General features: G+C 36.2%; 1 non-coding gene across 1 annotated transcript; it reads left to right on the forward strand.

Moving 5' to 3' along the window:
* The first annotated feature begins 315 nt into the window (after positions 1-315).
* Positions 316-422, forward strand: LOC130028060 (U6 spliceosomal RNA). Its single transcript, XR_008793154.1, has one exon. It is a non-coding gene; the product is annotated as a U6 spliceosomal RNA (small nuclear RNA).
* Positions 423-23,420: the final 22,998 nt, after the last annotated feature.

Genomic DNA, 23,420 nt, shown 5'->3' on the forward strand with positions numbered 1-23,420 from the left:
GTTCTGCTGGTAACTCCTAAACTTAAGTCCCGAGTTGATTCCCAGTGTTGAAGGTTGTTAACACCATAACACTGCCAGGGAACAGTCACTTTATACTCTGTAATGTAGCACTGGTCTGGCTACTCTTAGGGACACAGCTATCATAGAAGTTGGTGACTGCCGGCTCCCAGCTCCCACTGCTATAGGGCTCATGTGCCATCACATAGTATGGAAGAAGCATAAGGAAGAAATGGATGGTAGACACATTGACAGATGGAGACAAAAATATAAGAAGATGGACTGTAGAGATGGTATAGGGTTTAAAAGTGCTTTCCTGAGCTCGCTTTGGCAGCACATGTACTATAATTGGAACTACACCGAGAAGATTAGTATGGCCACTGTTCAAGGATGACCTACAAATTCATGAAGTATTTCATATGTTTTTAAGAAAATCACATATGAAGGAGAAGGAGCATCCCTTAGATTTACAGGAGACTTATCAGACAAAGCCATCCAAGTCTGAAGACAGTGGTGGAATATAGTGAAAAAATTCAATGAAATGAACACCTCATCAAGAATACTTTATTTAGCTAGACTCTCATTCAGACTCAAAGGAAAAATATACTTCGTGGATAAACAACAGCTCAGGAAATTCATAGACTCAAAACCAACCTTAAAAGAAGGGCTGAAGGGGCTACTATAAGACAAGACAAATCCCAGAAACACAAAAAAAATTATACAGAAAAATGGCTAAAAATTCTATGACAATAATTTCAGTGTCAATGGACTAAATGCACCATATAAGAGACACAGAGTGGCAAAATGGATTTAAAAAACTGAATGCAACATTCTGTTGCCTACAAGAAACATATCTGATCAATGAGAGCAAACATAGACTCAAAGTTAAAGGATGTACGACAATCCTTCAAGCAAACAAATCCCTCAAAAAAGCCAGGGTGGCCATACTAGTATCCTATAAGATAAATTTCAGGCTGAAAAAGATTTGAAGGGACAGCAAAGGCCATTTTTTAATAATCAAGAGATATGTATATCAGGAAGAAATTACCCTCCTAAACATACATGCACCCAATGAGGGGCCAGCAAAATACGTAAAATAACTGCTAAGGCACTTCAAGGAGGGCATTGGTAGCAGCAAAATAGTAGTGTGAGATTTTAACATACCCTTATCACATCTTGATAGACCAAAAGGATTAAAACTCAGAAAGAAAGTACTGAATCTAAAGGGAGAAATGGAAGAGAGAGGACTAATAGTTATATAGAGGGCATTCCATCCACCCAAAGCTGAATACACATTCTTTTTCATTACACAAGGGCCATTTTTCAAGATAGAACACATGCTGGGACACAAAATATACCTCAATAGAATCAGGAAGATAGTAACTGTATCAACTATCTTTTCAGGCCACGATGCACTGAAGATAGAAGTTAATCTCTCTCTCACACACACACACACACACACACACACACACACACACAGAAAATGGAGAATCAAATCAAACACCTGTAAGTTAAACAGCTCAATATTGAACAACCAGTGGATTAGAAAGGATATCAAGGAAGAACTTACAAGATTCCTGGAAACAAACAAGAATGAAGACACAAGCAACCAGAACTTGTGGGACACAGGTAAAGTCGTGTTAGGAGAAAAATTATAGCTCTGTTAGCGCTTGTCTGAAGAAAGGGTCCTCATTAAAAAGAAATTGACTTCATGGCTTAAGATCTTAGAGATAAATCAACAGAAGGAGCCTAAGCTGGGCAGGAGGAAAGTAATAATAAAACTTAGAGCACAAATCAATGAGTTGGAAGCCCAAAAAATAATACAAAAGATCAATGAAACCAAGAGCAGGTTCTTTGAAAAAATAAAAAAGATTAATAAACCAATAGCAAGATTCACAAAGGAAGAGAGTGAGAGAGACATAATAAGCCAAATCAGAAATGAAAAGGGGAACATCACAACAGAAACCACAGACATTCAAACGATTATCAGAGATTACTTTGAATGACTGTATGTCATGAAACAAGTGAACCTAGAAGAAACAGATGAATTCCTGGATTCCTATAACCTCCCAAGGCTGAATAAAAAAAAAAAAAACTTGGAATACCTGAATAGACCTATCACTATCAAGGAAATTGAAACAGCAATCAAAAGTCTTTCCAAAAACAAAAGCCCAGGTTCAGATGTATGCACTACTGAATTTTTTCAAACATTTAAAGAGGACGAATTGCCAGTTCCTTTCAAGCTTTTACAAGAAAATTAAGAAACAGAAACTCTCCCAAACAGTTTCTATGAGGCACATATCACTCTGATACCAAAAGCAGACAGAGACATCACAAAAACGGACAATTACTGGCTGATATCCCTGATGAATACCGAGGGCAAAGCACTGTAGCACTCTCCTCCCATTGTTCATCGATTTACTCAAGCAGACCCAGTAATGTCTTCATTGTGAGACCTGCTGTTACTGTGTTTGGCATATTGAATACATTACGGGTAGCTTGCCAGGCTCTGCCGTGCGAGTGAGATACTCTCAGTAACTCGCTGGGCTGTCCAAGAGGGATGGAAGAATCGAACCCGGCTCTGCCAGGCTGGACTTGTGCAAGGCAAATGCCCTACCACTTTGCTATTACACCTCAATAAAATATTACAAATAGAATCCAATGACTTATCAAAAAGATCATACACATGACCAAGTAGGATTCATCCTGGGGATGCAATGATGGTTTAACAATTGCAAATCAATAAACATAATTCATGTCAATAAAAGACAAGATAAAATCCATATGATCATATTAATAGATGCAAAGAAATTATTTGACAAGATCCAGCACCAATTTATGATGATAACTCTCAGAAAAATGGAAGTTGAATGAACCTTCCTCAATATAGTCAAAGCCATCTAACACATACCTAGGGCAAGCATTATTTTCAATGGGGAAAAAAACTAAAAGCCTTTCCTCCAAGATCAGGAACAAGACAAGAATGCCAACACTCACCACCTCTATTCAGTATAATACAGGAAGAACTTGCCATAGCATTTAGGGAGGAAAAAGATATTAATGGCATTCAGATAGGAAAGGAAGAAATCAAGTTCTTACGATTTGCAGATGATATGATACTATACTTAGGAACCCCAAAGCCTCCAAAAAGAAGCTCCTAGAAACAATACATTTGCACTGAAAAGTGACAGGTTAACAAAATCAATACCTCAAAGTCCATGCTTTCCTATTTGCAAATAATAAAAGAGAAGAAAGTGATAAGAAAAAATACCTTTCACAAGCATGTCTCAAAAAATCATGTCTCTCAGAATCAGCTTAACTAAGGAGATAAAGGACCTGTAAAAAGAAAACTACTAAATGATACTTTAAGAAATAAATAGAGAGGGCTGGAGATATAGTACAGCGGGTAGGGTATCTGCCTTGCATGCTATTGACCCAGGTTTGATTCCCATCATCCCATATAGTCCCCTGAGCATCACTGGGAGTAATTCCTGAGTGCAGAGCCAGGAGTAAAACCTGTGCATCGCCAGGTTGACTGAAAAAGAAAGAAAAAGAAAAAGAACTAGAGACACATCCTCTCTCATGGATTGGGAGAAATAATATTCTCAAAATTGCAATACTCCTCAAAGAATTATTTGTATTCAATGTGATCCCTATAAAGAATAGCCATGACATTTCTCATAGAAGTTGATCAAAAACTCCTGAAGTTAGTATGGAAAAATAAACCCCCATGAATAGTTAAAGCAATTCTTGGGGGAAAAAAACGTATGGGAGGCATCATCTTTGCCAACTTTTAACTGTACTACAAAGAGGTAATAATTAAAACAGCATGGTATTGGAATAAAGACAAACCTGCAAACCAATTAAATAGGCTTGAATATCCTGACACTCACTCTCAAATACATGACCATTTAATCTTGATAAGGCAGCAAGAAATACGAAGAGTAGCAAGGATAGTCTTTTTAACAAATGTTGCTGAAAAAACTGGACCTCTATGAACAAAAATAACAGACTCAGACCTCTACCTAACACCATGCACAAAAGTCAGATCAAAATGGATAAAAGACCTCAACATCAGACCAGAATCTATAAGGTACAGAGAGGAAAACGTAGGCAGAATCTTCCATGATATTGAAAACAAAGTTATCTTCAAAGATGAAATGCCACTGACCAAGCAAGTGGATGCAAAGATAAACAAATGGGACTACCTTAAACTAAGGAGCTTCTGCACCTCAAAAGAAACAGTGACCAAGAAACAAGCAATTGACCAAGTCTACAGAATGGGAAAGCATATTCACTCAATGCATTTCTGGTAAGGGTTAATGTCAGTGATATACAAGATACTGGTTTAACTCTATAAGAAAAATCATCCAACCCTGTCAGAAAATGGGGCAATGAAATGAACAGAAGCTTTCTCAAGGAAGACATTCAAATGGCCAAAAAGCAAATGAAAAATCCTCTTCATCACTAATCATTAGGAAGATGCAGATCAAAACAACAGTGAGATATCATCTTACACCACAGAGACTGGCACACATCCAAAAGAACAAGAACAACCAGTGCTGGCGTGCATATGGAGAGAATAGGACTCTCCTTCATTGTTGGTAAGAATGTCGACTGAACCAGACATTTTGGAAAACAATATGGACGTTTCTCACAAGAGAAGAAATTGAGCTCCCATTTGACCCAGCAATACCACTTCTGGGAGTATATCCAGAAGGCCCAAAAAAACACAGCAGAAACATCATCTGCGCTCCTATATTCATTGCAACACTATTCACATCCAAAATCTGGAAACAACCTGAGTGTCAGATAATAGACGGATGGATAAAGAAACTAATGGGTTTGTAGAAACTACAAACTATGAACTACAATGAATAAAGCACATCTATAAAATGGAATACTTTTCAGCTTTTAGGAAAAATGAAGTCGTGAAATTTGCCTATAAACAGATGGACATTGAGAGTATTGTGCTAAGTGAAATGAGTCAGAAGGAGAGGGACAGGTATAGAATAACTGTATTCATTTTGTATATATATATATATATATATATATATATATATATATATATATATATAGTAAAGGTAAAGGCCCTCCCGTTGATCGTCGATTTGCTCGAGCGGGCCCAGTAACGTCTCCATTGGAGACTTTGTTGTTACTGTGTCTGGCATATCGAATACTCTCGGTAGCTTGCCGGGCTCTCCGAGAGGGACGGAGGAATCGAACTCCGGTCGGCCATGTTGGCCGCGTGTAAGGCGAACGCCCTACCCGCTGTGCTATCACAATAGCACAGCGGGTAGGGCGTCTGCCTTGCACGCAGCCAACATGGCCGACCCGAGTTTGATTCCTCCGCCCCTCTCGGATAGCCCGGCAAGCTACCGAGAGTATCTCGCCCGCACGGCAGAGCCTGGCAAGCTCCCCGTGACGTATTTGATATGCCAGACACAGTAACAACAAAGTCTCCAATGGAGACATTACTGGGCCTGCTCGAGCAACTGGTTTATCAACGGGAGGGTCTTTCCGCCCCTCTCGGAGAGCCCGGCAAGCTACCGAGAGTATTCGATATGCCAGACACAGTAACAACAAAGTCTCCAATGGAGACGTTACTGAGCCCGCTCGAGCAAATCGACGATCAACCTTTATATATATATATATATATATATATATATATATATGTATATATATATATTAGAAGACTAATGTCCATGTCCAGGAAAAACAGGGGCTAAGAGATTGGTCAATGGTTGAAATCAACCACAAATTATGTGGGGTGGAAGGTAGGTAAGATAAAGAAGAGACCAGTGAGATAATTATAACTGGAAATGATCTCAATGGACAAGATCTGAGTGTTAAAAGTAGGTAACGGAATACTCTTGATAACTTCTCAATGTCAGTATTGCAACCACAATACCAAAAGGAGAGAGAGAGAGAGAGAGAGAGGCAGAGAGAGAAAGAAAACTACTACCATAGAGGCAAGTTGGGATATGATGGGGGTGGAGATGATAGAAGGAATTTTGAGGACACTGGTGCCGGGATGGGTGTTGGAATATTGTGTGGTTGAAATCTGATCATAAACAACTTTGCAAGGGCCTATCTCACAGTACTTAAATAAAAAAATCACTGCATCACTGTATCACTGTCATACCTTTGTACATCAATGTGCTCGAGTGGGCGCCAGTAACGTCTCCATTTGTGCCAGCCTTGAGATTTTAGCAGCCTCTCCTTACTGTCTTTCCCAACTCCAAGCTGCCGTATTGGAGGCTCTTTCAGGGTCAGGGGAATGAGTCACGTTATTGTTACTGATTTTGACATATTGAATATACCACGGAGAGCTAGCCAGGCTCTGCCGTATGGGTGAGAGACTCTTGGTGGCTTGCCGGGCTCTCCAAGAGGGATCGAAGAATGTAATTAATAGAATACAAGCAAGTATGTTAAAACCAAACACATATGTGTTGCTTTAGGTACACCAGTGGGCTAAACTATAAATATTATTTCTCTGTCACTGTCCTCCTGTTCACCGATTTGCTCGAGCAGGCCCAGTAATGTCTCCATTGTGACACTTGTTACTGTATTTGGCATATCGAATATGTAACGGGTAGCTTGCTAGGCTTTGACATGCAGGCGAGGTACTTTTGGTAGCTTGCTGGGCTCTCTGAGAGGGGTGGAGGAATCGAACCTGGGTAGGCCAGGTCAGCTGCATACAAGGCAAACGCCCTACCCACTTTACTATCTCTCTGAGCAATAGCACAGTGGGTAGGGCATCTGTCTTGCATATGGATGACCCAGGTTCGATTCCTCCACCCCTCTCGAAGAACCCGGCAAGCTACCGACAGTATCTCACCCACATGTCAAAGCCTGGCAAGCTACCCGTGGCGTATTTGATATGCCAAAAACAGTAGCAACAAGTCTCAAAATTTGTTGTGAGGAATTACTGGTGCCCGCTAGAGCAAATCGATGAACAATGGAAGGACAGATTATTTGTTATAAATAAAAAATAAATAAAAAAATGCTTTCCTTCCTCTCAGTTGATCTGGGTTTAATCCCTGGCTCTACATCTTGTCCCCAGAGCACCAAGTGATCACTGAGCACAAAATTGGAAGTAATCCTTAAGCAAAGTAAGATGTGACCCCAAATCCTTTCACACCCCCCCAAATTAGATCCTTGGACAGCCTTCAAATATACCTCTACTGTCTTTAAATACAAAGAAATAGAAAGTTTAAGTTCCACCAGAAAGAATTCCAAGCAGTAATCTTATCACTGTTCAATGAAAAGATCAGCAAAAGAGGCCAGAGAAAGACTGAACAAAGTAACATACTCAAATGCTACTCCTGACTTAGTGCTCTGGGTCCATTAGAACTGTGTTCAAAGAACTAATGTTGCATATTGTAAGAATCAAGGTTTGGTTTTATTAGTAAGTTTTACAGTTTTTCTCTATTTTGACCTGTCTTCTTCATTCTCTGTCTTTACAGCGGGTAGGGCGTTTGCCTTACAAGCGGCCAACATGGCCGACCCGAGTTCGATTCCTCCGCCTCTCCCGGGGAGCCCGGCAAGCTACCGAGAGTATTCGATATGCCAGACACAGTAACAACAAAGTCTCCAATGGAGACGTTACTGGGCCCGCTCGAGCAAATCGACGATCAACGGGAGGGCCTTTACCTTTACCTTTACTCATCTAGATTTAGTTTTTATTTTTTATGCCCACTGTTCAGTTTTTTGAGTAACTTTCAGCAAATGAACAAGGAGCAAAGTCCAACGTCAAAAAAGTGCAGCTACCCTATAAAAATGGAGAAAAGTGGACAAACTATTCCATCAAGTAAGATATGTGTATGATTATTAAGTATATAAAATTTGATCGTCACTGATTATGAAAATTAAAATCAAACAAGGAGATTTCACCTCGCACCAAGAATGAAAAATTTCACAAAGAGTGGCTATAAGAAATCATATCAGAAGCCAATACAGGCAAGATGTGATAAAATAATAATTCTTATTCACTATTGGTACATATGTTGTCTGCTTCATCCTCTATGGAAGGGAGTATAGAGACATCTCAATAAAGTGAGAATAGAGCTTACACATGACCCAGTGATAACACATCTTAAGTCTATCAGAACACACAGAAACAGTCATTCAAAAAAAAGTATGCATTGTTACATTCATATTTAAATGTTATATGAATACTTACGTTATATTCATACTTATGTGATATTAATTCATTGCATCTCTTAGTTCAATAGCTGGAATATGGAAACAATGAAAATATCTAAGAGAAGGTGGCTGGATAAAGAAAAGGGAACACATGGGAATACTATGTAACTGTGAAAAAGCAAGAAAGCCTGTAGTTCAGTGCAACATGGTTGGAAGTGGAGGGTATCATCTTTAGTGAAATAAGCAAGATGGGAAAAAAACACAGTGTGATATCTCCTATCAATGTAAAACAGTGAAACAAAACAAGCTAAAAGACAGTATCAAATAATGGCAAGCCCTTGGCCTTGGTAACAACACATAAATAGTGGTGGAGAGATGGTGTTGGGGTATAGAAAATCATACTGAAGGTGACATAAGGACACTGGTTGAGGGTCATAGGCACATTTTTGGCAGTGGGTAAGAGTAAATTTGTATATCGATATCATCAACTTTGATACTCTTGTTAGTAACCTAAAAAATGATGGTAATAATAAGGATGCTTGAAAACATTCTCATCTCATAAATTGATTTATTTTGTTTTTGAAGTTGTTAAAAAAAAGGGACTTAGACCGTCTCTTCTCCTAAATTAACTCTGAGGAAAAATTTCAGAATATCTTCATATGTCTTATAAAATTTGGGGCCAGAGCATATGGGCCACACCTTCTTTGGATCCCTGACACCCCATAGTCTCCCAGGCCCACCAAGGGAGCATAGAGCACAGAGCCAGGAGTAGGTCCTGAGCACTAATGGGACTAACCAAAAAGAAAAAAAGGAAAAAAATATTAACTTGCCAACCTCTTGGTTGCTTTTAGAGTCCTTGTCATTTGGCTTCTGTACTTACAGTTTAATACCTAAATTGTAAATTTTAAATCAGCAAATGCCCAAGGATAAAAACTGTGCCAAATGTCAATCATGAATCTGTGTTTTTCCCTTCACAAAATTTGGTCAATATGTTTTTGCTTATGGTGGCTTGCAACATATGTTTTCTTATTTTATCTAGCTTTTGCCATATTCCTCGGGCCTCAACTTCTTTATTCTTTTGACTACATTCACAGTTTTCCCTGGAACTAAAATTGAGGTATATTAACCATTTTCTCTAGGGATCTCTTTCCCTGATTATTTTTCTTTCCATTGTTTATTCTGGCAGCTTAAGTTGGTTTATTTTGATTTGACCCAATTACCCCAAAAAGAACCCACTATAACAAAGATCTGACTTTAATAAATATGTATGTCAGGCATGACTATATGATAAATATCAGGCCAAGTTTTTCTATGTTTTGTAGCATTTCCCAATGCCTCTAATTTGCCTCCTGCCAAAAGTACTCAGAAATTTGAGTTTTTCCTAAGACTCTTTAGGTCAAATCTCTACTTGCATACCAGGTGATTTCCTTTTTCCTGAGCTCATTTATGGGTCGATGGCTCTATTTTATTTCTCTATCCAATTATGTTAACAGCTCAAAATACAGACAAAATAATTTCTCTCTTTCTCATTCTGTCTCTTTATTTCCTAATTAACACCATTAACTATGAATGATAAGTTTATGTATTCCTTTTCTAATTAACAATGGAATATTGGAAATTCACTTCATTAAATATGAACTTCACTGACCAATGAATAATATAATTTTTTTCTCCTGGGCCTACATTTGTATTCAGTGTTTGGTTTCCTGATGGTATCTTCTGTTTTTAAGTATGTAACGATTCATTAATTTCTTAGATATGTGATAATAAAAAAGCCAACATGTTAACACAACAGAAGCATATTTTAGCACTATGGAACAGAAACAAGGACTAGAAAACTTATTAACCAATATGTTCCATTTGTGTCTCATGTGTAGTACTGCTAATGGCAAATTGAAGAGATGGGTGAGCAATTTAATTCAGTATCACAGACCATGAATTGAAATGAAAATGAAAAGGCATAGCTCTTGGTTCAAATCATTATAATAAGCTTTAACAATGAGTCCACATAAGGAAAGTAAGCACTAAACAATGGAAACAATGACAAATCAAAGTGGTCATGAAAGAATTGTGATACTTCCTGTAGGATTTGGGTAAAGAGTATTCCAGCAGTCACGGCTACTGAGAGGTAAGACTATTATTATTTTATTTTTGCAGTTAAATTTGGTGCTTTATTTTCTTGAAAGTGATAGCACAGAGGTAGGGCGTTTGTTTGCCTTGCATGCAGCCAGCCGGGCCAACCCAAGCTCGATTCCTCCACTCCTCTCAGAGAGCCTGGCAAGATACTGAGAGTATCTCGCAGCATGGCAAAGCCTGGCAAGCTCCCCATGGCATATTCGATATGCCAAACAAGAAGTTTGTAACAAGAAGTCTCACAATGGAGATATTACTGGGCCCACTCTAGCAAATCGATGAACAGCAAGATGACAGTGCAGTGCAGTACTAAGTAGAACTCAAATTAATCTTAGACAAATTATTCCAGGAGTGAAAAAGGGCATCATTTAGGAACAGGGCTCAAATGAAGTGTTCTCTTTTCAATAGCATCTCTTTTTCAAAAAATAGAGCTTAATGCTTAATCCCCTAAAATTCTTGAGAAGATTTGGGTTGAGTCTTAAACAGATGCAGTTATATTTTTCCTCCTATACTTCATTCTATTATTTTTATTGTAATTTAGTCAAGATGGTTACAACATTGCTTAAGTTTATTGAATTTATGCAGACTTGTTGCATGTTGTTAGTACCAACATCACCAAGTGCCCAGGACCCTCTATCGCTGTCCTGTCATTTTAGGTCTGACCTCATTGCCTCCCACATTTCTACAGTGTTTTGAACAGATATATTGCAAGGATGAAGAAGACCCTTCCAGGAAAGAAGAGGTTCAGTGTCAGGAATGAGGACAGAGGGGTAGGAATGAGAACCAAACCTGGATGAAAAGAAAAATGAGAGAATTTGGGGAGTGAGATTGGCTGAGGTTTCAGAAAATAAAACACAATTAGACTAAAGAAGAAATGATAGGGGAAGACATGGACTGTGGAAAGTCCCTGAAGAGGTAGATAAATAAAACAATATACCAAAATCTACATAAAAATCTAAGGTACCTTCTACTATAATAATATCTAGATTTAAATAATTCCAACATACAATAAAAGAACGCTTGGTACGGCTACAGCAATGGTACGGCAATTGTCACGTGCAACCTGGGTTCCACCCAAGAACCCCATGCTATTACCCTGTGCCCCATCAGGAGGGATCCCTGAGAACAGAGGCAGAAGATTTCTGTAGCACCACCAGGTATGCCCCCCAAAAAACAATAGAACTCTTGATATACCTGATGTATGCAAAGTATATTATGATACCAGTAAAGAATACAGGTGTCTCCAAGTGTGTGATATGCAGGTATATAGGTTAGTATAAGGCTTATCTCTCATAGTAGCAAATAGTGGGAAGAAGCAACATAGAAACATTTTAGTGTATTTGAAGTGTTTTATGTATTCTTGATCTAGAGTTGAATACAAGAGTGCATAAAAATGAAAAATTCACTTATGATAAGCACAATTACTCATTATATATGTTCATTTTAAAAGATCTCTTGACTACCTAACTTTTCATCTGTAAAAAGAAAATTTTTTAAGTAAAATCTAAGAATTAATTCAATAATTCAGTTAAAATATTTTCAAACATCACTACTAAAATGAAGGGCAAAATTAGTAAGAAAAAGGATAAATTTTGATAGTTGGATAAGGGTCAAGAAATTAAATGGCTTTAATTTCAAATTTAATATTTTTTTCTGTTTGCATACCTTTGAACAAATAAATATAATTTCTTGAGTGTTTATGTCTCAATCCCTGATATATTTTTCATACCTAAACTTAACCAAAGTGAGTCAGATTCTCTGTTCAAATTCTTTCATCAAATTCTCTGTTTAACCAAAAAAATTCTCTGTTTATTTTGGTTAAACAGATAATTTGATAAGAGATCTATCTGATGCTGACACCAGATGAAAGACTGAGAAACAATTAGCTCATATTCACAAAATGCTTTAATTCAGAAGAAAATGTGTGGTAAGCGTGCATCACTACAAAACATCCTTGGGAACTCTCAGTAACCAGCTGGAAAATTGCAGAATTGCTAAAGAGAGACAATCACATAAAAGGAGAAGGCTAAAACCAGTCTTTTAAAATGGCAAATGTTAGGTCATGAAATAATCAAGTGCTATAAGAAAAAAATAAGTTCATGCCAGTTCCAACCAAGGAAAAATATCCTAGACTTTACTTCAGCTTTTCTAATACTTGTCTTTCAGAAAATATAGTTTCATCAGCTGGTTAAGATTTGCTCTAAGAAAGTGACTAAGTTGTCACGTTTTGAGGAGACTGCGTAAGCAAAGTTAAATGAACTTTTTCTCACAAAACTTTTCAGGACCACAATGTCAAAAAATGGTTAAGGTGTATTTCATAATGAGATACATTGTTTTTTATCTACGAACTGTATTGGCATGTGTGCAAGGGAGAGTTTGGGAAATGCAGCTCTTACCATAAAAAATCAATTCCATTCTAAAATATATTATCGATTAAGCCTTTGCTCATTTTCCCACAATCTGAATATCTTTCCTAACCTCAACTTGCCAAAACCCTATCTATTTTACAATTCCATTAATGTACATTCTGGGGAAGAAATTATTAAAATTCTGAAAGCACACCATGGGGATCTCAGTTCTCTAATTTGTGAATGTTTTGTGTTGGATTACTACAAATGGTAATGTACTACCATATATGTGGCTATGAATATGTGGTCTCTTATAGGCAAATCTTTTTTGTAACTTTCTTAAAATAGGTTATTAAAGAAACTCTTAAGTTTGCCTCAGCCGTCTTTTCCAAAAAAGATTCAAATTGAAATGAATCCTGGATATTAGTAAATCTATTTACATTATATCCTAGAGGATCAAATAGGCTCTAATAAATTAAAAAGCTGTCACTGTCACTGTCCTCCCGTTGTTCATCGATTTGCTCGAGCGGGCCCAGTAACATTGTGAGACTTCTTACTGTGTTTGGCATACTGAATACGTCACGGGGAGCTTGCCAGGCTTCGCCAAGTGGGCGAGATACTCTCGGTAGCTTGCCGAGCTCTCCAAGAGGGTCAGAGGAATCGAACTCAGGTTGGCCATGTTGGTGGCGTGCAAGGCAAACACCCTACTCACTGTGCTATCACTCCAGCCCAATTAAAAAGCTAATATTGACAAAAGATATGTAAAAGTAGTGAGAGATTTTTCTTTAGTTTAAGAATTCCGAGGATTTGTAGAAGTCATGGGTATTATATGAATTGATACAGAGGAACAAATCCCTTCCTTCCTTCCTTCCTTCCTTCCTTCCTTCCTTCCTTCCTTCCTTCCTTCCTTCCTTCCTCCCTTCCTCCCTCCCTCCCTCCCTCCCTCCCTCTGTCTCTGCTTCTCTTCCTCACTCTTTAAAACCCATCCAGTGGTTCAGGCTTTCTCCTTTCTCAATGCTCAGAGGACCATAAATGGTTCTGGGATTGAACAAGAATGACTGTGTGCAAGAAATGTCTTAATTCCTATAATCTCTAACTCTCTCTCTCTCTCTCTCTCTCTCTCTCTCTCTCTCTCTCTCTCTCTCTCCAATCCCTAGAAATGAATTGTTTATTCGTCCTTTCCAGAATAGACTAAGAAAGCTGGTAGTCAGGATATGTTCAAAAGGATAAGAAAATTTTAGACACTTTCAGTCTATATACAGGAAAATGAATCACTATGTTATCTCAGCTAATTAGGTGCATTTTATGAGCATTTTATCACACAATACATAATTGATAAAATGCTTCTTCAAGATTAACATGTTGGGGACTGGAGCAATAGCACAGTGGGTAGGAGATTTGTCTTGCACATGGCCGACCAGGGTTCAATTCCCAGCATGCCAGCATCCCTGAGCACCGCCGAAGTGATTCCTGAGTGCAAAGCCAGGACTAACCTCTGTGCATTACCGGGTGTGACCCCTTGTCCCCAAAATAAAGATTAACATGTTGTATTACTTTGTTCTATTGGCTTGCTTCTATGTTTTATTTAAGTAAATTAATAACTAACTCCCAATTAAAATGTCTTCAAAATAGGTTGTTTAAAAAAAGAAAAAGTTATGAATGACAACAAAAAACTCAAGACTAGCCTGACTTCACTAAAACATTCATATTTGGAATATCGAAGCATTTGTCGTTGAAGGAGATCATTTTAATAGGTCAGTATTTCATTTAAAATATTTCATTCTTATTTTAAATTATTCCAATAACATATTATTAATATTACACATTTTAAATCAGTAAACTGATCTATAATAAAGGTGGAGGTTATCCGGATAAAACAGAAATTTAAGTGCTACTAATTAAACAGAGATAATAAAGACAAGAAAATAAAGGAAATCAAAGAAATACATTTAAAAGAAGACCTCTATTAAAGCTAGTAAGAAAATTGCTGACATCAGATAATGATTCCAAAAACGTTTTGAGAATGATTTTCTTGTGATTTAGCTGTTTCATTCCAAATCCCCTCTCTCTGGCCCTAAAACAAAATAATAGAAAGGATGAGAATTGAACAGTTGCGACCTGATTCTCTGTAATCTGAGTACCTCTTCCTTGAGCGGAAGTGGTCATTCTATGAACTGTGTACTTACAATTTTATATATATATATAAAAGGAGATGAGGTTGTTGGCTCTGATACTAAATACTTATCACTGTCACCCAACACACACACACATACACACATACACACACACACACACACACACACACACACATACTCCACCTCATTCTTTCAATACTATTTACACCAGTTCTAACTTTCTGAGTTTGCAAATGAGGTAGCTAAATTTCAGCGGCTTCACAAATTGTTCAAGATCACACAATTTATAAATGATGAAGAAATTTATTAAACCAAGAACGAACTGCCAAACCTCTGGTAAATACTTCGGAGTTTCTAGGACCTGAATATTCAACAATTTAATACATTGGTCAAATTTATAGAGGGCTACAACTGCAAATTAAGCCATAATTATTTTGAGGTCTGATCAAGGAATTTTCAAGTAAATTGAAATATTAGGATTTTGTTGGGTTTTGATCTTGAGCTTTGGTTTAGAAAAAAGACAAATAAATATTTTGTGAAATGAAACAAAAAATGATCTCAAGTTGAACCACAGACAAACCTCAGGTGAGCACAGGTCTTGCATGCAGAGGACCCAGTTCGGTTCCCAGGACTGCTTAATTCCTAAGCACAGATAATAATAACCCTTGGGCACAGAGCCTGGAGTGAGCCCCAAATATTAGCTAGCGTGACCAAAGAAAAAAGGTGTCCAAAAAATTGTCAAAAAAACCCCCCATAAATCATTAGAGTCATCATCACTACTCAGAAAAGAGAAAAGGTTTTCATAGGGCAATTATTCAAGTTTTTATGATGCCTTAAAAACACATGCGTTTTTAAGGAGTTTCAAACCATTTCTTGTCTGGAAATTAAAGTTTTAAATCATGACTGACACTGGTTGTGGTAAAAATAATTGATTGTTATGAACCACCACCAAATGTCCCAGGAGAGACATGCTACTAATTCTATTTTATAAATTCATAAGCTGTAGATTTCAAAAATATCTTTATTTTTCTGAGTACAAATTCATAAGTAATGAAAAAGTAAGTATAATTTTATCTTTTATATAATATAAAGCCACAAAAACTGCAGGTTCTGCTACTGTCTTAAAGAATACCATGATTGTCCTGTCAACTAAAGTTTTACTACAGTATTGAAAATGTAGATTTGGAGATTGGAAATATAGTGCTGGAAGGTGTCAAATTTGTAGAGCAGAATATATGGCTCTTAAAACCACTTATCCAATGTCCTTATTTTAGAAATTGCAAACTTTGGTGAAGCACTGGTTATTTGTACAATTCTCTTGATACTTGAACCTCTTTTTCTTATATGACAGGCACTTTATATTACTTTTGAAATCCAGACAATTTTTGTAGAATATTTCCCTGATGTAAAAATGAAAGGCAGTGTTAATGCATAAGGGTAATGAGAATATATCTCATAAGAAAACAGAGACAATTAAAGTAATACTATGGCATGAAATAATTTGTTTAACTTAGTAGAGAAAAATAATTGAAATGAGACTGTCATGTTTATGCAGTTTTACTGCAGTCTATCTAATTAATCAATGAAATCTGCTATTACTTTCTATGAGTAACTTAGCATTTAAAAATAGTAATCTACAAAAATGTAGAAAAAATAAAGTATCAGGGGCAAAAGTGGCAGTGAGTACCTATGCAGTGGCTAGGTGAGAGTTAAGTTAACCATGACATTCAGTTTCTCCATTTCTTTAGACACAGTACTTTGGATATTAGAGAACAAAAGTTTACTGCTGACAGTGTAGAAAAATAAGGACTTTGGGAACTCAGAAATCATTCTATGATTGATAATATGTGATTGGTTTACTAAGGACACAAAGATCAAATCTATATAAAATGGATGTTTCCAACACTGATCATTAGCTGGGTTAGGAAATGATGATGAGTGGATTTACATTTTAAATTAAGATTAAGGATACACACTTGTTCACTTTGGAACCAGGAAGAGATATTGCCTGAAACCCAAGTCTTTGAAGTTTCTACAGTAGATATGTTTGAGTGATAAATTCTGTCTGCAAATATGGTTACAACTAAGGAGATAGCCAAGATAGACTGGTGATTGACTCATTAGTGCTTTAAGATTTTTTTAAAAGTTTCTTCCATAAAACCTGAGCTTTAGTGAAGCTACATTCAAATTTTGAGTTCTACCCTCAGTACCATGAAAAGCTTTATTCCAGCAGAGAACCAAGTGAGCCAAGTGGGAATAAGAGACTCTGCCTGTCAGTCAGGACCTGAAGTTAAAATGGCTTTCACTGTCAGAGCTGAGTTAACATGGGACGGGGATTTTTCAATCCTCTTTTGAACCCGGGCTGTGATGTAGTGATGGTGTGAGGTAGTTAGGTGAAAGGAAAACAGCCAAAAAGCTTCAGTAGGGGCTGGAGCAATAGCACAGCAGGTAGGTTGTTTGCCTTGCACACAGGTGACCTAGGTTCGATTCCCAGCATCCCGTATGGTTTCCTAAACACTGCCAGGAGTAATTCCTGAGTATTCCTGAGTGCATGAGTTAGGAGTAAGCCCTGTACATTGCCAGATATGACCCAAAAGGAAAAAAAAAAATCTTCAGGTAACCCATATGGAGTAATCTTGAAAATAGGTGGGGACCTTGAAGCAGGGTCATTTTTATATTGGGGGTGTTAGAGGTAATATTAATCAAAAGGAGATACTATTTCTATGAATAAACAGACCACTCTTCATTTTACACCATCTATTATTCACAAAGTATATCTCATAGCTTTTCTCACTGGCATAACAGACTTCCATTCACAGGACTGTTTTACATGTCTTCCCTCTCTTTTAGTGTTCTCTCCTCATTGAAAATTTTCCCAAATTCCTAAGCAGGAGTTCAAATTAAAATTCGTTTTTTGAGACTGGGGATAGAGTGCATGGGGAAGGGGGCTTTCCTTAGAAGCTGCCGGATCAGTTCAATCCCCAGCATCCCGTGTGATCCCCTGAGCACTGTCAGAAGTAATTCTTGAGTGCAGAGCCTGGAGCAAGTCCTAAGCATCTCCAAGTGTGACACTCAAACAGGCAAACAAAAGATACATGTCTATTTTTCTATTGGGGCTTAAGCCCCAATAGAAAAGTGCCCTAGAGCAGGTAGGAGACCTGTCTTGCATGCTACGGACCTGGATGGCCTGGGTTCAATTCCAGTATCACATGTGATCCCCTGAGACCTCCAGGAGTGATCCCTGGGTGCAAAGCAAGGAGACTGAAAATCACCATGTGGGACCTATTCCCCCAAATATCATTTTCTGTTTTATGTTCAGTTTGCTTTACTTGGAAAATATCTTTCTGATAAAATTTACTTTTATTTTATCTTCTAAAGATGACAATCATCTGGTTCACTATAACTCCATGTACTAGCCAGCATAGAGCCTGGCCACATGTGCACAGGAAATAAATGTTGACTAAATAAATGGGTAGGTAGTCATTTATATTTATATTTTTTCATTAAACATCAAAATATTTCTCCAGATTGGAGAGCTAGTACATAGGTTTAGGTATTTGCTTTGCATGCAGTTGACTCAGTTCAACCATCAGTACAGCATGTGGTCTCTTGAACATTGCCAGGAGTCAATCCTGAGCACAGAGGAAGGAGCAAGTCCTGTGTTTAGGCATGTGTGGCCTCTACCAACCAAGCCAAGGGAACCAAAATGCCATGGGGCTGGAAGTATAGTATGGAAGTTAAGGTGCTTGCCTTGCACATGGTTCATCTAAATTTAATTACCAGCACCATCAGGTGTGGCCCAAAATTATAAACTGTAGCACTGTAGCACTGTCCTCCAGTCATTCATCCATTTGCTTGAGGGGGCACCAGTAACGTCTCCATTGTGAAACTTGTTATTGTTTTTGGCTTATCAAATACGCCATGGGGAGCTTGTCAGAATCTGCTCTGCGGGCAGGATACTCTTGGTAGCTTGCTGGGCTCTCTGAGAGGGACAAAGGAATCAAACCTGGGTCAGCCATGTGTAAGGCAAATGCCCTACCCGCTGTGCTATCACTTCAGCCCCTCAAATATAAAAATAAATATTTAGCACTTCTGATTTCATAATCATTTTCCCACTGTCTTCTTGTGTTATGAAGGTGTAATAAATGTCAGAATAGCCTCGGTTGACATCTATATGGTAATACCCTGCCATTAAAGGAGAAAAATGGCTTGAAAAACATGGACTACTGCGATTGTATTTATAATTACACAAATCTTCAAAATGAAGCAAAGCTTCCTGAGGTTTGATAAACTCATTATTGTTAAAAAAATTAAAAATAAATAAAACTTGCAGATGTTACAAAGGCCATGTAACACTGCATGTAAATAATGCATGTATGTATTTCATATTCAATTTCAAATAATAAATATATTGTATGATAATTGATAGAAAAGTATGATTAATAGGGTTACAGTCACTCTTCAAGTTGAAAAAAATATTTTAAAATATTGGGAACATAAATCTGATATAATTCAAACTGAAAAATTTTGTAATATAAGCAAACCAGCAAAAGGTTTTGCAATATCTCTGTCATCTTCCTTATATACCCTGATTCTAGTTACAATTATTGATAGGAATTTTGACGACTTTTAATAAAGAGAGTACCTGCATAATGGAAACTATAAAACAAACATTTATATCGTATTTTTCAGATTTGTAGATTAATATTTTCATCTCCTTAGTCATAGAAGTTAAAGTTGCTGTATTAGCAGTAATCAACTACATAGGTAGAAATTTAAAAATATTAAAAACAAAAATAATTCAGAAATGTTTCACAGTATAATGATTGAGTCAGTATTTCAAAACCTTAAGACATTTTATATCATAAGAGTACATCGAAAGTCAGTTGAAGTCAAACCACTGTCTTTCATCCATAGATAATTAAAATGACCCCATGTTTCAAGATGTAAGTCAAGGATTTACAGGAGTACAGTAATCTTTAATGGCTCACCTTCAGGAAATTTTCTTCACAACCCAGGAAAGGTACTGAAAAGAAGCTTATGGACCAAGAAGAGAATTTAATGGGCTCTTAACCCCTTTCAATTGAGGTACAAGATGTGGATTAGGAAATGGAGCAACTATTTAAGTCTCTCCATTCTATTTTTCACTCAGCTCAGAAAGAGTCCAGCCAGCAAAGCAGTCACTTGAAATTGTATGTGAATCTCCATTGCTTTGAGTACCGAACTTTCACATTCACAAGAGTCTTATATAGATGTCTCTAGAAACTAAAATCTCTATTTCATACCTGTATATTACCATATTATAGTATTATAAAATGATTTTCTATATTATAGTATGATTGTATTGTAGAACGATTGTAAATATTATTGCTGTATCAGAATATTATACTAAAACAAATTAACATTTCTGCTGGGCTGAGTACTCTAAAATTAAAGTGCCAATTTTAAATTGTAAAAGGGTTAATTTCCTATCCTAGACAAAGTTTAATTGTTACTAATGTGTGTTATTCTAATTAAACATGCTTCCTCAATAATTATATAAAGAAGCTGCAAAGCTTTTAAGACTCCCACTAATCCAGTACCCTCTGGATGCCTGTCTCTAATTTGCTCATTTTAATGTACCAATTATGTGAATTAGAGCAAATAAACACGTGAAAAATTCTCTTCTGAGACTCTGACCTCCAAATGTTTTGAATCAGAGGGAATAATCCATGTTCTAGCTCAATTATTGTGTTTCTAGAGTAGATTAAAGGATTAACAGGATAAATTATTTCATTGTGAATTAGAATATATATCGAGGTTACATCATTTTCATTGTGAATTCTCAAGCACTAAATGTTGTTGTTCATATAAAATCTAAAGAGGATTAAGTTTAGGTAAATGCACTATGAATTAATCTACCAATATTTTTTCTTTACATGTACAAACCTTTACTGAGTGTTTGTTTTCAGCTTATGGTAGAAAAAGAGATCTCTGGAGAAAATCAAAGTTTGAAAAACATTTAAATCCTTTCTATGTACTCTTCATTTATTAGTCTTCTTTTTTCTCCCCTCGTGGCAGGCATATAACAAATTTATTTTATATTACTTTGTCCAAAGACTTAAAAGAATGACAGATAAAATTATCATAAAGTAAAACAAAAAATTAATTTGTGGGGATTAATTGCTATATGTTTTTAACCTTTCTTAATCTAATAGAGGGCAACCATATTCAATGACACATGAAAGGAAGTATTTCTGTCTTTTAAAGAAGTTTAAACATTAAACAAAAAAATTTTAACATTTCTTGCAAAAATGATTTCAAGAGAAACTGGGAATATTTGTGGTAGGAAATGTTCACTGGTGGAGAGATGAGTATTGGAACATTGGACTGAAACCCGACCATGAAAAGCTTTGCTATCTGTGTATTTCAAGGTAATTCAATTAAAAAGAAATGGTTTCAAGACTATAAATTCCCTAAACTATTGCCTATCCATGAAGTTCTGGATTGTTCCTTCTAATCTGAATGATAAATTAGCTGGATAGAGTATTCTTGGTGATATGTTCTGTTCACTTCATTGAGAATTTGTACTATAACTTTCAATATTCTATGGTCTTGTAAAATCTCATTTGATAGACCTACTATCATCTCATCGCTATTCCCAATAATATCACTGATCCTTTTAACTTCCCTTAGTCCAATATCAAATCAATATTTAAGGAAAACTTATTTTATGCTTTTTATTGATCTTTTTTCTTTTACAAAACACTGCATACCCAATTGAAAATTTGGAAACTTCAAAAAGCAAGTCACTTACAACCCCACAATTCAAACTATACACTATAAATATTTTAACATCATCCCTCTTCCCTTGACTTCAAACTTATTGAGATAAAAACATATAAAATTTGGCACCTTGTTAGTTGCTCCCATTAATACTTAATGTTTTTAATAATATATGAGTAGCATATCTTTTATAATGTATATAAATTATAAATAAAATATAAATTTTATTTATAAAATTTAATTATTTTATTAATTTAAAATATAAATTTAATTATTTTATTTAATAATTAAATTTAAATAAAATAATTTATATAAATCATTGTATATAATTTAATTATTATATAATGATTTATATAAATTTAATTATGAAATTAAAATATTTACTATAAATTAATATATAAATTTATATATTAATATAATATATAAATATATAAATATATAATACAAGTGTGATAATACAAGATAATTTAACCATGGTATATAAATTTAATTATTTTATTACTATGTAAAAATATGATTTCTAATTGGTTGGGAGCTAAAAATAATTATATATGACAGAGCCCTTTTGAATAATGCTGTCACTGTCACTGTTCTCCCGTTGTTCATCGATTTTCTCGAGGGGGTCCAGTAATGTCTCCATTGTGAGACTTGTTAGACTTGTTGTTACTGTTTTTGGCATATTGAATATGTTAGCTTGCCAGGCTTTGCTAGACGGTCGAGATACTCTTGGTAGCTTGCTAGGCTCTCAGAGAGGGGCAGAGGAATCGAACTCGGGTCAACCATGTTGGCCTCATGCAAGGCAAACTCCCTATCCGCTGCGCTATCGCTCCAGCCTGTGTGCTATTGCACTGCTATATATATATATTTATATATAATATATGTATATATAATACATATATATTTCCTACAAAATAATACATGCTTATATTTTGATAGAGAACATCTTCATGTATTTAGTATTGATACTAATCCTATGGTAAGTTTTCAGTTGATTTCCCAGGGATCATTGCCTGGAAGAAGATATACTAGAAGAAGACTTACTGGATAAAGTTTCCTCAAATATTGAGTGGCTACTAATGAATGTCAGAGTTTTCTCTGACTGAGATGGTCCTTGAACCAGGACCAGAGCTAGACCAACTACTAGATTGGCAGGAATGTGGAAATATTTTTCTATCTTTCTTCTTAAGAGTAGCAGTTATTTTAGAAGTTATAGCCATGGGTGGAGAATCCTTGAACATCTATTCTAAACTCATAAATTTCTATATAGGCTCTGATTTCTAGAAATCTCCTGTACACAATGCCAGAATATATACTGTGTTCCTCAGAATAACTTTCCCTATTGCCTATATTTTCTGCTAATACTTTATATGTTACAAATATTTTAAGAAAGCCAAATTCCTCTCATGCAAGATCATAGTAAAGTATACATGTATATAGTAAGGACTATGTTTCTATAATAGTTTCTAACAGAGATAGGCTCAATAGTGCATCTAGAAATATATCCATATTCTGTTGTTACTTGCAGGAGGTTGTAAAAGACACCTTACTTGAACCAAAGGTATTTTACAGTTTGAGGGAACCGATAATCTTGAGAGAGAGAAAGAGAGAGAGAGAGAGAGAGAGAGAGAGAGAGAGAGAGAGAGAGAAAGAGAGAGAGAGATCTATCACATCAATTAGCACTTGGGTGTGATAATACAAGATAATTTAACCATGGTAATTCTTATATGAATGGTATCAGAGAGTCACAAAAGAGAAAAAGGTGATAAGAAAAAGAAGTAAAGATGAGTGATGTTCTTTGAAAAAGAAAGAATGCATTTAGTTGTAAGGCACAGTATGTAAATTACCTCAAGTATGTTTAAACAGTATCTAAACTCATTCTCCTTCAGAACCTCCA

The sequence above is a fragment of the Sorex fumeus genome, unplaced genomic scaffold (assembly GCF_029834395.1).
Source record: "Sorex fumeus unplaced genomic scaffold, SorFum_2.1 ptg000038l, whole genome shotgun sequence".
NCBI lineage: Eukaryota > Metazoa > Chordata > Mammalia > Eulipotyphla > Soricidae > Sorex > Sorex fumeus.